Source organism: Lissotriton vulgaris, chromosome 6, assembly GCF_964263255.1.
Source record: "Lissotriton vulgaris chromosome 6, aLisVul1.2, whole genome shotgun sequence".
NCBI classification, from domain to species: domain Eukaryota; kingdom Metazoa; phylum Chordata; class Amphibia; order Caudata; family Salamandridae; genus Lissotriton; species Lissotriton vulgaris.
In genome coordinates, this window is record NC_141694.1 from 979,345,706 (window position 1) to 979,362,455 (window position 16,750).

General features: G+C 44.4%; 7 non-coding genes across 7 annotated transcripts; 2 read left to right on the plus strand and 5 right to left on the minus strand.

Moving 5' to 3' along the window:
* Positions 1-545: 545 nt before the first annotated feature.
* Positions 546-652, minus strand: LOC147708282 (U6 spliceosomal RNA). Its single transcript, XR_015296793.1, has one exon. It is a non-coding gene; the product is annotated as a U6 spliceosomal RNA (small nuclear RNA).
* Positions 653-2,453: 1,801 nt separating this feature from the next.
* LOC147708283 (U6 spliceosomal RNA) lies at positions 2,454-2,560 on the minus strand. Its single transcript, XR_015296779.1, has one exon. It is a non-coding gene; the product is annotated as a U6 spliceosomal RNA (small nuclear RNA).
* A 1,811-nt stretch (positions 2,561-4,371) lies between these two features.
* Positions 4,372-4,478, minus strand: LOC147708284 (U6 spliceosomal RNA). The gene has a single exon (XR_015296770.1). It is a non-coding gene; the product is annotated as a U6 spliceosomal RNA (small nuclear RNA).
* Positions 4,479-5,195: 717 nt separating this feature from the next.
* Positions 5,196-5,268, plus strand: TRNAR-ACG (transfer RNA arginine (anticodon ACG)). The gene has a single exon. It is a non-coding gene; the product is annotated as a tRNA-Arg (tRNA).
* A 5,812-nt stretch (positions 5,269-11,080) lies between these two features.
* On the minus strand, positions 11,081-11,187 carry LOC147708286 (U6 spliceosomal RNA). Its single transcript, XR_015296771.1, has one exon. It is a non-coding gene; the product is annotated as a U6 spliceosomal RNA (small nuclear RNA).
* Positions 11,188-11,906: 719 nt separating this feature from the next.
* On the plus strand, positions 11,907-11,979 carry TRNAR-ACG (transfer RNA arginine (anticodon ACG)). Its single transcript has one exon. It is a non-coding gene; the product is annotated as a tRNA-Arg (tRNA).
* Positions 11,980-12,993: 1,014 nt separating this feature from the next.
* Positions 12,994-13,100, minus strand: LOC147708288 (U6 spliceosomal RNA). The gene has a single exon (XR_015297128.1). It is a non-coding gene; the product is annotated as a U6 spliceosomal RNA (small nuclear RNA).
* Between the last annotated feature and the right edge of the window lie 3,650 nt (positions 13,101-16,750).

Below are 16,750 nucleotides of genomic sequence, written 5' to 3' on the forward strand. Positions count from 1 at the left end.
TCTTCCCCTCACAGCCACGATCGGCCACGACCTCTCTATTAGGGTAGAGGGTGAACATTTCTTGGACCTCAGAAACTGAGGGATGTAGACCCAATATGTCCTCCAAGCGCCTAGAGACCTGGTGTCCAATCTGGCATGGTGTTTTTCAGCTTACCCGACCAATCCGGTTGCAAGGTGGACTTTAACAATACTGCTAAAAAGGCACTCCCAGACATCCCTGAGGCCTTCATTTGCATAGGCCCTGCCCTTCTCTTTGTCCTGCTTCCCACAAAGCAACGCAACACTGCAGCAGTATAGATTTGGGGGTGGTGAAGAATAATGACAGGGAGGCTAAAAAAGAGAAAGAAAAGTCCCAGAAGTCCTGCAGGCTTCCTTGCTAAATGCAGGTGAACATAGAGCGCACCTTCTTTACTGCAAGGCAAATACATTAAAAATGTTGAGGAGAGACTAATTGAAAAATACATATTACGGGGACAGCACTGGGACCTGCTTTATTTTTTCAATTAGTCTTGAAAACAAAAAAGATTTCTCTCCTAAAAGCTGTTAAAAATATGGAACGCTTCACGAATTTGCGTGTCATCCTTGCGCAGGGGCCATACTAATCTTCTCTGTATCGTTCCAATTTTATTATATGTGCTGCCGAAGAGAGCACACTTTATTGATGAACTGACAATGTTTATAAACTCTCTAAATCTACAGTCTCTAGACATAGGGTGGCCTGGCAGAGATGCTCAGATGGCCAGTACGCATTCAAATCTGAGCCAATGGTCAAAAATGTATAAAGAGTAGCAATCCATTATTCTTTACTGCATTTGTGGTCCAAGACTAAACACACCGTAAGTATGTAGATTATGCCAGGGTTGCAAAGGCTCATGGTTCGGGCTACAGACAAGGAGCATTGTGACGTCACGCTGCCTGTGGAACAGTGATATTAAAGGTAAAACAGCTGCACAGTAGGTTAGGTGAAGGGCTCTGAGAGTAGAAAGGCAGCATGCTTGGGTCCCTGGACAAGGTGAGCTTATGATAATGTGTCTGAATTTTCGCCTGTGTTGTAATATTAAACCCCTTATTGTTGTAAACGCCTACTTACTAAGGAGTTCTCAAGCTCAGCCCCAAACAGACCTGGAACTGATAATGTTAATGCAAACTATTTAAGAAACTGAGCCTGATCTAAAAGATTTCCTTGGATCTAGGACCATTTCGCCTAGCTTTTAGGTCCTTCCTTCTCCTAAAGTCCTTTGTACAACTTAGGAAAACCTCACAGAACAGACTTTCAGGAGGTCAGATGGGTTTCCTTGTGCCTTCACACACACACACACACACACTTTTTAGCCTTCTTAAGGATAAAAGGATGGGTGAGTCTACATAGGGCCAGTGGCGCAATGGATAACGTGTCTGACTACGGATCAGAAGATTTAGGTTCGACTCCTATCTGGCTCGGAAGGGTTGTATGTCCCTGTTTGATTATATTCCTGTGGAATTCTTATTTACCTCAGACTTGCTATAGGTTCAATATTCGCCAGCAGGACTCATCCAGCAGTTGTTCCATGGTAGAGCGCAAGTAATAGGACCACGGCTAGTTAAACGTTTCCCATTTGCTGCTGGACTCTATGTGATGGCCGTCACGTGGTGTGCTGCTTTTGTATTTCAACATGGGTCCCTTATTCTCTTAATTACAAAAAAGCTTGTTGACAAAAGTGTGTGTACGTGAGTGTCTGTGGACGTAGGCAGGTGTGTGCAATTGAATGCTTACCCATTTACATGTGTGAGAGGGACAAACCAACTCCTTGTGGGCTGCAGGCTTACAACTGGTAGCCCCAGTAGCCAGGCAGAACCACAGGTAAGGAAAGAGAGAGAGAAAGTTGGTCCATTATTAGAGAAGGACCATGAACATCTTGCCCTGCTACCTTCTTCCCTCTCAGCCACGATCGGCCAAGACCTCTCTATTAGGGTAGAGAGTGAACATTTCTTGGACCTCAGAAACTGAGGGATGTAGACCCAATATGTCCTCCAAGTGCCTAGAGACCTGGTGCCCAATCTGGCATGGTGTTTTTCAGCTTACCCGACCAATCCGGTTGCAAGGTGGACTTTAACAATACTGCTAAAAAGGCACTCCCAGACATCCCTGAGGCCTTCATTTGCATAGGCCCTGCCCTTCTCTTTGTCCTGCTTCCCACAAAGCAACGCAACACTGCAACAGTATAGATTTGGGGGTGGTGAAGAATAATGCCAGGGATTCTAAAAAAGAGAAAGAAAAGTCCCAGAAGTCCTGCAGGCTTCCTTGCTAAATGCAGCTGAACATAGAGCGCACCTTCTTTACTGCAAGGCAAATACATTAAAAATGTTGAGGAGAGACTAATTGAGAAATATATATGACGGGGACAGCACTGGGACCTGCTTTATTTTTTCAATTAGTCTTGAAAACAAAAAAGATTTCTCTACTAAAAGCTGTTAAAAATATGGAACGCTTCACGGATTTGCGAGTCATCCTTGCGCAGGGGCCATGCTAATCTTCTCTGTATCGTTCCAATTTTAGTATATGTGCTGCCGAAGCGAGCACACTTTATTGATGAACTGACAATGTTTATAAACTCTCTAAATCTACAGTCTCTAAACATTGGGTGGCCTGGCAGAGATGCTCAGATGGCCAGTACGCATTCAAATTTGAGCCAATGGTCAAAAATGTATGAAGATTAGCAATCCATTATTCTTCACTGCATTTGTGGTCCAAGGCGAAACACACCGTAAGTATGTAGATTATGCCAGGGTTGCAAAGGCTCATGGTTCGGGCTACAGACAAGGAGCATTGTGACGTCATGCTGCCTGTGGAACAGTGATATTAAAGGTGAAACAAGTGCACAGTAGGTTAGGTGAAGGGCTCTGAGAGTAGAAAGGCAGCATGCTTGGGTCCCTGGACAAGGTGAGCTTATGATAATGTGTCTGAATTTTCGCCTGTGTTGTAATATTAAACCCCTTATTGTTGTAAACGCCTACTTACTAAGGAGTTCTCAAGCTCAGCCCCAAACAGACCAGGAAATGATAATGTTAATGCAAACTATTTAAGAAACTGAGCCTGATCTAAAAGATTTCCTTGGATCTAGGACCATTTTGCCTAGCTTTTAGGTCCTTCCTTCTCCTAAAGTCCTTTGTACAATTTAGGAAAACCTCACAGAACAGACTTTCAGGAGATCAGATGGGTTTCCTTGTGCCTTCACAGACACACACACACACACACACACACACACACTTTCTAGCCCTCTTAAGGATAAAAGGATGGGTGAGTCTACATATGGCCAGTGGCGCAATGGATAACGCGTCTGACTACGGATCAGAAGATTGTAGGTTCGACTCCTATCTGGTTCGGAAGGGTTGTAGGTCCCTGTTTGATTATATTCCTGTGGAATTCTTATTTACCTCAGACTTGTTGTAGGTTCAATATTCTCCAGCAGGACTCATCCAGCAGTTGTTCCACGGTAGAGCGCAAGTAAAGGGACCTCGGCTAGTTAAACGTTTCCCATTTGTTGCTGGACTCTATGTGTTGGCCGTCACGTGGTGTGCTGCTTTTGGATTTCAACATGGGTCGCTGATTCTCTTAATTACGAAAAAGCTTGTTGACAATAGTGTGTGTGCGCGAGGGTCTGTGGACGTAGGCAGGTGTGTGCAATTGAATGCTTACCCATTTACATGTGTGAGAGGAACAAACTAACTCCTTGTGGGGTGCAGGCTTACAACTGGTAGCCCAGTAACCAGGCAAAACCACAGGTAAGGAGAGAGAGAAAGTTGGTCCATTATTAGAGAAGGACCATGAACATCTTGCCCTGCTACCTTCTTCCCTCTCAGCCACGATCGGCCAAGCCCTCTCTATTAGGGTAGAGAGTGAACATTTCTTGGACCTCAGAAACTGAGGGATGTAGACCAAATATGTCCTCCAAGCGCCTAGAGACCTGGTGCCCAATCTGGCATGGTGTTTTTCAACTTACCCGACCAATCCGGTTGCAAGGTGGACTTTAACAATACTGCTAAAAAGGCACTCCCAGACATCCCTGAGGCCTTCATTTGCATAGGCCCTGCCCTTCTCTTTGTCCTGCTTCCCACAAAGCAACGCAACACTGCAACAGTATAGATTTGGGGGTGGTGAAGAATAATGCCAGGGATTCTAAAAAAGAGAAAGAAAAGTCCCAGAAGTCCTGCAGGCTTCCTTGCTAAATGCAGCTGAACATAGAGCGCACCTTCTTTACTGCAAGGCAAATACATAAAAAATGTTGAGGAGAGACTAATTGAAAAATACATATTACGGGGACAGCACTGGGACCTGCTTTATTTTTTCAATTAGTCTTGAAAACAAAAAAGATTTCTCTCCTAAAAGCTGTTAAAAATATGGAACTCTTCACAAATTTGCGTGTCATCCTTGCGCAGGGGCCATGCTAATCTTCTCTGTATCGTTCCAATTTTAGTATATGTGCTGCCGAAGCGAGCACACTTTAATGATGAACTGACAATGTTTATAAAATCTCTAAATATACAGTCTCTAGACATAGGGTGGCCTGGCAGAGATGCTCAGATGGCCAGTACGCATTCAAATCTGAGCCAATGGTCAAAAATGTATGAAGAGTAGCAATCCATTATTCTTCACTGCATTTGTGGTCCAAGACTAAACACACCGTAAGTATGTAGATTATGCCAGGGTTGCAAAGGCTCATGGTTCGGGCTACAGACAAGGAGCATTGTGACGTCACGCTGCCTGTGGAACAGTGATATTAAAGGTAAAACAGCTGCACAGTAGGGTTAGGTGAAGGGCTCTGAGAGTAGAAAGGCAGCATGCTTGGGTCCCTGGACAAGGTGAGCTTATGATAATGTGTCTGAATTTTCGCCTGTGTTGTAATATTAAACCCCTTATTGTTGTAAACGCCTACTTACTAAGGAGTTCTCAAGCTCAGCCCCAAACAGACCTGGAACTGATAATGTTAATGCAAACTATTTAAGAAACTGAGCCTGATCTAAAAGATTTCCTTGGATCTAGGACCATTTCGCCTAGCTTTTAGGTCCTTCCTTCTTCTAAAGTCCTTTGTACAACTTAGGAAAACCTCACAGAACAGACTTTCAGGAGGTCAGATGGGTTTCCTTGTGCCTTCACACACACACACACACACACTTTCTAGCCCTCTTAAGGATAAAAGGATGGGTGAGTCTACATAGGGCCAGTGGCGCAATGGATAACGCGTCTGACTACGGATCAGAAGATTGTAGGTTCGACTCCTATCTGGCTCGGAAGGGTTGTAGGTCCCTGTTTGATTATATTCCTGTGGAATTCATATTTACCTCAGACTTGTTATAGGTTCAATATTCTCCAGCAGGATTCATCCAGCAGTTGTTCCATGGTAGAGCGCAAGTAATAGGACCACGGCTAGTTAAACGTTTCCCATTTGCTGCTGGACTCTATGTGATGGCTGTCACGTGGTGTGCTGCTTTTGTATTTCAACATGGGTCCCTTATTCTCTTAATTACAAAAAAGCTTGTTGACAAAAGTGTGTGTGCGTGAGTGTCTGTGGACGTAGGCAGGTGTGTGCAATTGAATGCTTACCCATTTACATGTGTGAGAGGGACAAACCAACTCCTTGTGGGCTGCAGGCTTACAACTGGTAGCCCCAGTAGCCAGGCAGAACCACAGGTAAGGAAAGAGAGAGAGAAAGTTGGTCCATTATTAGAGAAGGACCATGAGCATCTTGCCCTGCTACCTTCTTCCCCTCTCAGCCACGATCGGCCAAGACCTCTCTATTAGGGTAGAGGGTGAACATTTCTTGGACCTCAGAAACTGAGGGATGTAGACCCAATATGTCCTCCAAGCGCCTAGAGACCTGGTGCCCAATCTGGCATGGTGTTTTTCAGCTTACCCGACCAATCCGGTTGCAAGGTGGACTTTAACAATACTGGTAAAAAGGCAATCCCAGACATCCCTGAGGCCTTCATTTGCATAGGCCCTGCCCTTCTCTTTGTCCTGCTTCCCACAAAGCAACGCAACACTGCAACAGTATAGATTTGGGGGTGGTGAAGAATAATGTTAGGGATTCTAAAAAAGAGAAAGAAAAGTCCCAGAAGTCCTGCAGGCTTCCTTGCTAAATGCAGCTGAACATAGAGCGCACCTTCTTTACTGCAAGGCAAATACATTAAAATTGTTGAGGAGAGACTAATTGAAAAATACATATTACGGGGACAGCACTGGGACCTGCTTTATTTTTAGGTCGAGCAGACCTTACTCTCAATGCGTGAGCATTGAGAGTGTCTGCTTCAGACCTTTTGCCGCCCGTATGGGGAATGAGTTGGGAATGAGGACACGAATCTGTTACGAGCTGCGTTTTTCCTCGCGGGAGCGCGCGTCTGATACCTGCGCATGCGCGGTGTCAGCCCTGGCTCTCACACAGACACAGGCAGCCCCCACCCCTCTGCATGCACGCACGCACACACACAGGCGCAAGCCCTCGCTCACACACAGACACAGGCAGCCCCCACCCCTCTGCATGCACGCACACACACACAGGCGCGCGCATGCACACGCAGGCACACTATCCCCTGCCTCGCATTCTCTCAATCACACACAGTCACGCATGCGCACACACATGCACACACACACACGCACGCACACACGCATACACACAGGCCTTCACATTAGCCCTGGCCCTCCCCTCCCACTCACCGGGCTCTTTCGGCGTGTTTCGTGTCTCCTCTGCAGCGCTGGTCGGAGTCGGCCGGCTTCACTGCTTCCTCGGCGGCGGCGGGCGGAACTTCCTGCTGGATTGCAGGCCCCGCCCCCGTCTCGGCCAAAAGTGCCTGACTTCCGGTTTACACGGAGCAGGGCTGCGGCGGTGATTTCGAATGCTCACTAAGTTATTGAATGTTTTTTTTTACTGCTTTTAACATAAAAATGCGGGCAAAGCCAATAAAATATAGTCTTGTGACTACCCTGCGCTTGTTTTTGCTGATGTTGTTGTGGTGGCGAAACTCCAGAGCAGTTTCAATACGTGTGTTCTGATTTCGCTTTGCTGCCCTTTGAGTGTGATATGTACGGTCAGGGGCATTTAGGAGAAGGCGTTGCGTACATCCTTTCGTTTGGTCTCAGCTAAACTACCCAAGGCCATTGTTTTTATGTGCCCGTGCACGAGCTTGCCGTTTGCTCAGGCATTTCTCCTCCCCCTAATTAGTCACCCCTGCTGTTGCTGCCCACGGCCGGCCGTACTTTGTCTCCCATTTCCCCCCTCCCCACAGAAATTCCAAGAGCTTGTTAATGATGCTTTCTCTGCTGTAGCTATATACCAAGTGAGAAGTGGGCTGTTTCAGAATGTAGACACTTCAGTGGCTGGTTCTTGTTGAATACTCCCAGTGAGCAGACACAGCATCAGTTGTGTGTTGCCTGTGTGTTTCTAAGCACACCGGATTGTCGTGGTTATGCAAATGTTCCCTGAGAGCAACAGCCCTTTTTGTCTCGGTCTGCTACTTTTAAGGCAGTGCTTTAATTCGAAAGACTGGGTAATCTAAATTGATCCCGACATAATCTCTGAGGCATTGACCGGGCATTTGCAACAGGTTTGTACCACAGAAAAATACTTTTACGTTGGTTAATGCAAATGTTGCACTCACAGTAGCCTTTTTTTGTGCTACTGTATCTGCACCAAAGCTTCCACCCATATAGATACCCAATTTATCGCAATTGAGAGAAAGGTAAATCTGACGTATAAATTAATTAGCAAAAAAACCTTTTAAAGATGGGCTAGAATAGTAACGAAGATGATTTTGCATAATATGCAGAGGGTGCAAATAGAGATGAGCTTAAAGGGAAACAAGAATACAGAGCATCTATTATACGGTCAACATAAAACATGTATACATGTGTAACCACTTTGAAAGTAATACACTAGTTGTAGGGTAATTCGAGCTACGTAAACACTTATAGCCTTAAGACAGAAAACCAAAGATACATATGAAAACGGCCTGTTACTCTTCTCTGCTTCTCTAGTCCCTATTTAAAGAAATAGTAACTACATTTAGACAAGTAGCAAAACGGTTAATCTGGGGGCACACTGTCAGCTGCTCCTCTTATTTTAACTGTTCTGAAGCATTAAAGTTTGCACTGCCCTCTTTTCCTCTTTTTGCCCTCCTTATCTCCAAATTAATTCATGTTCCTCACAACAGTCACGTTTTTTTGTAATTTTATTCTATTCTCCATTCGGTCTGTTTCTCTTCCTTCAGCTAGAAAATAAGTGAGGATTAATGCTAGCCTGCTCATTACACAAACAATAACAAGCTACAGAGGGAAAAAGACAAACAGGTCGTCCTCCACTCACCTTGTAATATCAATACACGTTCATCAAAGGCACCTCTTTTTAGGATAATTATATAGGTGGAGGTGGGGGTTTCCATAACTCTTTCTCCATATACATCCCTCACTTGCAACCAGAGGTAGTGACCTCCCACTTTATTGCCTCTAAATTTCTAAAATGTATGTTTTACAGATGACAGTCACTGGGCTAAAATACCCCTATAAAACATAAAGGAGTGTAGCTGTGAATGATGTATCAGAAACAGATCACAACAATCTATATGTGAACTTAAAAAATAGTGAGGGCAAGATGGCACCTAACATGCGCACCGCCAATAGGACGAGACTAGTGGTAGCAATGTATTATACAACTGACGATGCTTGCCTTCATCGCTTCCTTGCATGCTCTGCAAGCTAACTGAATTTGACCTACAGCCACTTGCGTTTACAACAGTTCTTTTTGTTTCAGCTTGGCAATGCTAAACCGTGAGCTGGGTTCTATTTATTGACAAAAAGATTGCTCATAAAATTGGGGGTAGTTGTTTAACAAATGCCCTCGGCTGCCTTTGAAGGGTGTTGATTGTTCAGGGGTTTATTTATGACTTATAATTCATCTAGCGTGTTTTGATTTTCTTTACCATCATTTTAATTTACCTTCACGTGTTTTTTCCCCGTTTAAAATCCTTTATTCCGAACTTGCCTTTTTTCTTTATTGTCCTGCAATTAATTTTATTTCTTCGTCTTGGCTTGTCCTGCCTCTGACTGGCTTTTCTCCTCTTCTTAATACTTTCTCTCTCTTCCCAGTTCTCTCAAGCAGCCTCTCTTCGGACTGCTCCCTCTTTCATTTCTCCGTCTTTCTGTTCTTACCTCTTCTCTTTCCCCTCTAATGACTTTTGCTCAGTCTACTTTTATTTTCGCCTTTGATTCATATCTCAGCTCACCTCACCGTCTTTTCCTTTCACTCTCCCTTTCTTGTTCTTTGCCTCCTTGACTCACACCGACACTCATCAATGGGCACTCTCGTCCACTGCTCTCTTTTTTCTAACATTCTTAGGAACTTTGCTGGGGTACAGGGTGCGAAATGCCAATGAAGGCTGCACTGTGCATGTGAGGCCGCACTGGACACTCGAGGCTACATCTCGGGATGTAAAGTCATACATGGGCAACTGAGGCTATACTGAGTATGTGAGGCTGGCATATGAAGCCTATACGTGGGACCACATTTTGAAAACTAAAAGACCAGGATGTTTAACAAACATAGAAGAAGGACTACAATTTTACATCTGCCAGGCACACAGAATGACTTAAATGACAACGCTGATCTACACCGAAATACAGACAATGTGGAACCGAGGGACTAAATTAATTGCAACTTTTAAACCCAGTATCTTGCATGTTCATTACATTACTTTTTGGTAACAGCTGTTAACTTGCCCTACAATGAAACACATAAAAACGTGCCTCCCTCTGTCTTTAGTCGACTCTCTCTAAAAATCAGGACATGTGCTAAAATTGTTGAAATCCAATGTGACAGCTGGTGCAAAACCAGGACTGTCCTCGTAAATCCAGGACGCCTAGTCACCCTCGGCCCTCCAGAGGCTGGCAGCCACGCTCTTCTCTAGTAGTTAGTGCTAGCTGTGAGGCAGGGGCTCCCAGTAAGGTACTGCAGCAGAGGCAGGACAGTGGCGGCTCCTCGAGGGAGTGCTGTGGGGAGAGGCAGGGTGGGGGTAGTAAACTCCGGCATATGGCCGAACCGAGTTAAGTACATAAATAAATAAACAAGCATTGACATAGCCAATAGGACTCACTCTATCTATCTATCTATCGCCCTCGCTCTATCTATCTATCTATCGCCCTCACTCTATCTATCGCCCTAACTCTATCTATCTAATGACCCCTCCTATCTACCTATCTATCTCCCACACACTATCCATCGCCCACACTATCTATCGCCCTCCCTCTATCGATCGCCCTCACTCTATCTATCGCCCTCCCTCCTATCTATCTATCCATCGCCCACATTATCTATCGCCCACACTCTATCTATCGCCCTCACTCTATCTATCTTTCGCCCTCACTCTATCTATCTATCTCCCTCACTCTATCTATCGCCCGCACTCTATCTATCCATCACCCTCACTCTATTTATTTATCGCACCACCACAGCATCACTCAAGGGCACCACAACATCACACAGCATCACTGAACGCCACAGCATCACTCGTCGCCACAACAACATCACTCAGAGCCACCACAGCATCAATCTGTGCAACCATTCAACAACAACTGGTTCAAATATATTCTCTCAATGTTTCAAGCTTTATTACAAATGTCACAAAAAGATGTTATTTCACTTCTGTTCTTGGATTTTGTCACAATAAAATACACTGAACATAATCTTCACAAAAGTTATTTACAAAAGTTTAAGCTATTGCCATTATAAGTTACAATACCTTTTATTTAAGTATTAATTATTAAAAAAAATTAAAAGCCATTGTTATTTGTAATATCAATACATCTAAGTCACGTAAATACAACACATATTGCATTACAAATGCTGTAGGTGTCACATTTGCGAAAGTTAAAACTATTGGCATTGTAAATGATAAAGCTATTAATTTCGCTATTTTCAAAATCAAAACATAAATACAAAATTTGTCATTTACAATACCAATAGCTCAAACTTTCCTAATGCGAGACCTATTGCATTGCAAATGCTTGTTTCAATTAGTCTTGAAAACAAAAAAGATTTCTCTCCTAAAAGCTGTTAAAAATATGGAACTCTTCACAAATTTGCGTGTCATCCTTGCGCAGGGGCCATGCTAATCTTCTCTGTATCGTTCCAATTTTAGTATATGTGCTGCCGAAGCGAGCACACTTTAATGATGAACTGACAATGTTTATAAAATCTCTAAATATACAGTCTCTAGACATAGGGTGGCCTGGCAGAGATGCTCAGATGGCCAGTACGCATTCAAATCTGAGCCAATGGTCAAAAATGTATGAAGAGTAGCAATCCATTATTCTTCACTGCATTTGTGGTCCAAGACTAAACACACCGTAAGTATGTAGATTATGCCAGGGTTGCAAAGGCTCATGGTTCGGGCTACAGACAAGGAGCATTGTGACGTCACGCTGCCTGTGGAACAGTGATATTAAAGGTAAAACAGCTGCACAGTAGGGTTAGGTGAAGGGCTCTGAGAGTAGAAAGGCAGCATGCTTGGGTCCCTGGACAAGGTGAGCTTATGATAATGTGTCTGAATTTTCGTCTGTGTTGTAATATTAAACCCCTTATTGTTGTAAACGCCTACTTACTAAGGAGTTCTCAAGCTCAGCCCCAAACAGACCTGGAACTGATAATGTTAATGCAAACTATTTAAGAAACTGAGCCTGATCTAAAAGATTTCCTTGGATCTAGGACCATTTCGCCTAGCTTTTAGGTCCTTCCTTCTTCTAAAGTCCTTTGTACAACTTAGGAAAACCTCACAGAACAGACTTTCAGGAGGTCAGATGGGTTTCCTTGTGCCTTCACACACACACACACACACACACTTTCTAGCCCTCTTAAGGATAAAAGGATGGGTGAGTCTACATAGGGCCAGTGGCGCAATGGATAACGCGTCTGACTACGGATCAGAAGATTGTAGGTTCGACTCCTATCTGGCTCGGAAGGGTTGTAGGTCCCTGTTTGATTATATTCCTGTGGAATTCATATTTACCTCAGACTTGTTATAGGTTCAATATTCTCCAGCAGGATTCATCCAGCAGTTGTTCCATGGTAGAGCGCAAGTAATAGGACCACGGCTAGTTAAACGTTTCCCATTTGCTGCTGGACTCTATGTGATGGCTGTCACGTGGTGTGCTGCTTTTGTATTTCAACATGGGTCCCTTATTCTCTTAATTACAAAAAAGCTTGTTGACAAAAGTGTGTGTGCGTGAGTGTCTGTGGACGTAGGCAGGTGTGTGCAATTGAATGCTTACCCATTTACATGTGTGAGAGGGACAAACCAACTCCTTGTGGGCTGCAGGCTTACAACTGGTAGCCCCAGTAGCCAGGCAGAACCACAGGTAAGGAAAGAGAGAGAGAAAGTTGGTCCATTATTAGAGAAGGACCATGAGCATCTTGCCCTGCTACCTTCTTCCCCTCTCAGCCACGATCGGCCAAGACCTCTCTATTAGGGTAGAGGGTGAACATTTCTTGGACCTCAGAAACTGAGGGATGTAGACCCAATATGTCCTCCAAGCGCCTAGAGACCTGGTGCCCAATCTGGCATGGTGTTTTTCAGCTTACCCGACCAATCCGGTTGCAAGGTGGACTTTAACAATACTGGTAAAAAGGCAATCCCAGACATCCCTGAGGCCTTCATTTGCATAGGCCCTGCCCTTCTCTTTGTCCTGCTTCCCACAAAGCAACGCAACACTGCAACAGTATAGATTTGGGGGTGGTGAAGAATAATGACAGGGATTCTAAAAAAGAGAAAGAAAAGTCCCAGAAGTCCTGCAGGCTTCCTTGCTAAATGCAGCTGAACATAGAGCGCACCTTCTTTACTGCAAGGCAAATACATTAAAATTGTTGAGGAGAGACTAATTGAAAAATACATATTACGGGGACAGCACTGGGACCTGCTTTATTTTTTCAATTAGTCTTGAAAACAAAAAAGATTTCTCTCCTAAAAGCTGTTAAAAATATGGAACGCTTCACGAATTTGCGTGTCATCCTTGCGCAGGGGCCATGCTAATCTTCTCTGTATCGTTCCAATTTTAGTATATGTGCTGCCGAAGCGAGCACACTTTATTGATGAACTGACAATGTTTATAAACTCTCTAAATCTACAGTCTCTAGACATAGGGTGGCCTGGCAGAGATGCTCAGATGGCCAGTGCGCATTCAAATCTGAGCCAATGGTCAAAAATGTATGAAGAGTAGCAATCCATTATTCTTCACTGCATTTGTGGTCCAAGACTAAACACACCGTAAGTATGTAGATTATGCCAGGGTTGGAAAGGCTCATGGTTCGGGCTACAGACAAGGAGCATTGTGACATCACGCTGCCTGTGGAACAGTGATATTAAAGGTAAAACAGCTGCACAGTAGGTTAGGTGAAGGGCTCTGAGAGTAGAAAGGCAGCATGCTTGGGTCCCTGGACAAGGTGAGCTTATGATAATGTGTCTGAATTTTCGCCTGTGTTGTAATATTAAACCCCTTATTGTTGTAAACGCCTACTTACTAAGGAGTTCTCAAGCTGAGCCCCAAACAGACCTGGAACTGATAATGTTAATGCAAACTATTTAAAAAAATGAGCCTGATCTAAAAGATTTCCTTGGATCTAGGACCATTTCGCCTAGCTTTTAGGTCCTTCCTTCTCCTAAAGTCCTTTGTACAACTTAGGAAAACCTCACAGAACAGACTTTCAGGAGGTCAGATGAGTTTCCTTGTGCCTTCACACACACACATACACATACACACACACACACACACACACACACACGCACACACACACGCACACACACACACACAGGCAGGCAGACCCAAACGCACGCAGGCAGGCAGGCAGGCTCCACACACACACGCACACAAGACCCCCATTCTATGTACTGACGGGTCATTGCTGGCCGTGCTCCAAGGTTCACAGACACCGAAACTCCACTCTCTCGTACTCTCCTGACGTCACTGATTGCCGCCAGACCACCAAGCGCCGTTTCCCTCCGCCCTCGAGACCCTACACCCTATTGGTTAACTGGACACCACGTGATTCGTGCTTGTTTTAGTTAACAAAGTGTGCACCAGAGGCAGGATTCTCAAGATACAACTCTGATTGCTGTCGCTTGAAGTTCTGTTGCCATGGAAATAAACTTTACATTGCAAACACAGGACTGCAGCTTCAAGTGTGCCTGAGTAAGGTTACTAGCCCCGCAGCTTTAGATGAAGCAAAGTCCCATCAAAGAGCACCAATAGAAATGACCTCCAAGTTTACTGAACTAGAGAAATAGTTCTCAGTTATTCATTTCTGTAACTGCCGCAAACCCCAAGGCACTTTGTTTCCAAGCTCATTCCTGTGCTACGGCACACTGTGGGAGTAGCAATCCACAGCTCGAGTTGGATGCAAGTCCGCTGTATACATAGTATTAAAACACCTCTTCGCAGAAGAGTTAACCCTTCGGCAGAAACCGTGCTACACTCCTTCAGCGGGCAAGAACAGATAGGACAGTAGTAGAACAAGTTTTAACCATCACAGGCAAATACAAATTAAACTTCAGTAGTGCAAGCTTGACTTCCTCGCAGAACAGCACCGCATAGTAGAAGTAAAGGGGGATTCTCTCTCTCACTAGAGGGTGCAAGTGTGATCCTCTGTTGGACAGATTCAGCAGGCAGACTAGTACATGCTTTCATCGCTCACAGAACGTGCTCAGTTAAGGCCCGAGTGACATGTAAGTCACAGACCGATGTCTGGACTGAGATGAATGCAGGTGGAGAACCTCATGCATATCTGTGCTGCACCCCATCTTGAACAGGTCCAGCACGTGTTGCAGGTGCTGCCCTGCGAGGGCCTCCAGTGAGTGTGTATAGTCGACATGGGTAAAGAGGGTAAACAGGCCTTCCCATTGCTCCCTTCGCTGACTCCAGTTTATGGGAGAACTCCCTCTCTCCATGCATTCACATTGAATATTCATGGGATGTTTTAAGGTGTCATCTTTTTTTATTTGTTTTATTTAACTCCTTTTTTTTTTTTCTTTGGTTGAGCCTGGGAAGTGCATGCCCTGCTCTGCGAGGTATGCTATATTCAAGTATGGCCTTGAAGCTCCGCCCACTCTCCGCCCATATTTTTCAATGGCTTGTGTCATTGCCCTTCAGAAATGCTGGCTTCTGATTTGTTAATAGGCTTGTTAGTCCCTCTTTAGAACCACCTTGTCTTAATTTTTTGTAGTCTCCCATGAGGACTGGCTCTTTTACTTCTGTTGTTACACAGTGTGTCTTATTTAGTCTGTATGCACTATTTTCTTTAATGAGTTTCTCCTACTGCAGGCACAACATGCTTTTATGCAACACTCCGGCGCCATGTGCGCTTTCACTTTCCAAGCAGCCCGGGACAATGGCGGCCACTTCTTAGCAAATTTAACAGGTCTCGCATACAAGAGTTTGAGCTTTTGACATTGTAAATGACAATGCCTTTTATTTATGTGTTAATTATCAAAATATAAATTAAATACATTGTAATTTAACCCCTTCGCTGCTCATGACGAGCTCAGCTCGTCATGAGGCACGGTTGAGCTGTGCTTATGACGAGCTGAGCTCATCATGAATAGAGGCTACTCTGCAATTCCAGCACTGGGGGGGAAAACACCTAGCAGCCAAGGTGTTAAAATGCCAAGTGCTCAAACCTTCGCAAATGCGAGACCTATTGCATTGCAAATGCTTGTTTAAAAGAGATTTTAAAAAGAGCCTCCGAGGGGCTTCATAAAAATTACAGAAGGACACAAAGTGCAGCAGATCCTGAGGAGACATACTGTCGCAGCCACAGGGTGCTAACACTTGTCCTTTGTGACTCCCCTTTGGTACGGCTAATAAAAGATGGAAATAATCCAATCTAAACCTGATCAATAGGAAACGCTTGTGAGCCGACAAAGGCCACGAGAGAGATGGCTTCATATCTAGAGATGATTTAAGCATCATGTGCTTACAGACACCAGTTTTCAACAGTTCCACCGCCTGTCTTTTAGCTTTTCTACGCATAATAAAAGATTGTTTCACAAAAGCCACATCTGCCCTGGTAATACAGTCAGGTATTAAAAATAGATCCGGACGCCTCAACTCTCTAAAGCACCCATTTAAATACTTTAACCACAGTATATCGATCATGTCCTAATGTACATGCTACAGTTAAGAGAGTGTTCACAAATGAGGTATGGGATTCAGAGAAGTATGGTAGTTAAAAACACAAATTGAGATTTTCTAACGTGCTGTTGATTTTCACAGTAATGCTGACTCCATAGAATTGATCTTTTTACCATTTATAAAACTCTGAATATTTTTGTACTGCTTATTGTGAATGTGCTAACAATGGACTTTTCCATCTGCAGATTATACTGAATGACCAGCAGTGGCAGTGTTTCACAACAGAATGTCTCTGTACTGCCGAGATTGAAGAAAAACAATGCAGTCTTTCTGCATACGGTACAAAAGGGGGTGGTGATGGATGGAGCATCTGACTCAATCAAACACTCACACCCAGTCAAAAGATCTGGGTTAAATCCATCACCGTTCTTTAGCCCACTCTGCCACCCCAGTTCAGACACGTATCTGGGTTTAATCAGAAACCGGTCCTCAGAAGCTTGTTTCTGGTCCAGGGAAGACATGGCTTGGCAGTTCGGGCTGGACTGTTCCCATGAGGCACAGGGTCAGACTGATTTGCATATAGCCATGTCTGAACTGGGGTGGCTG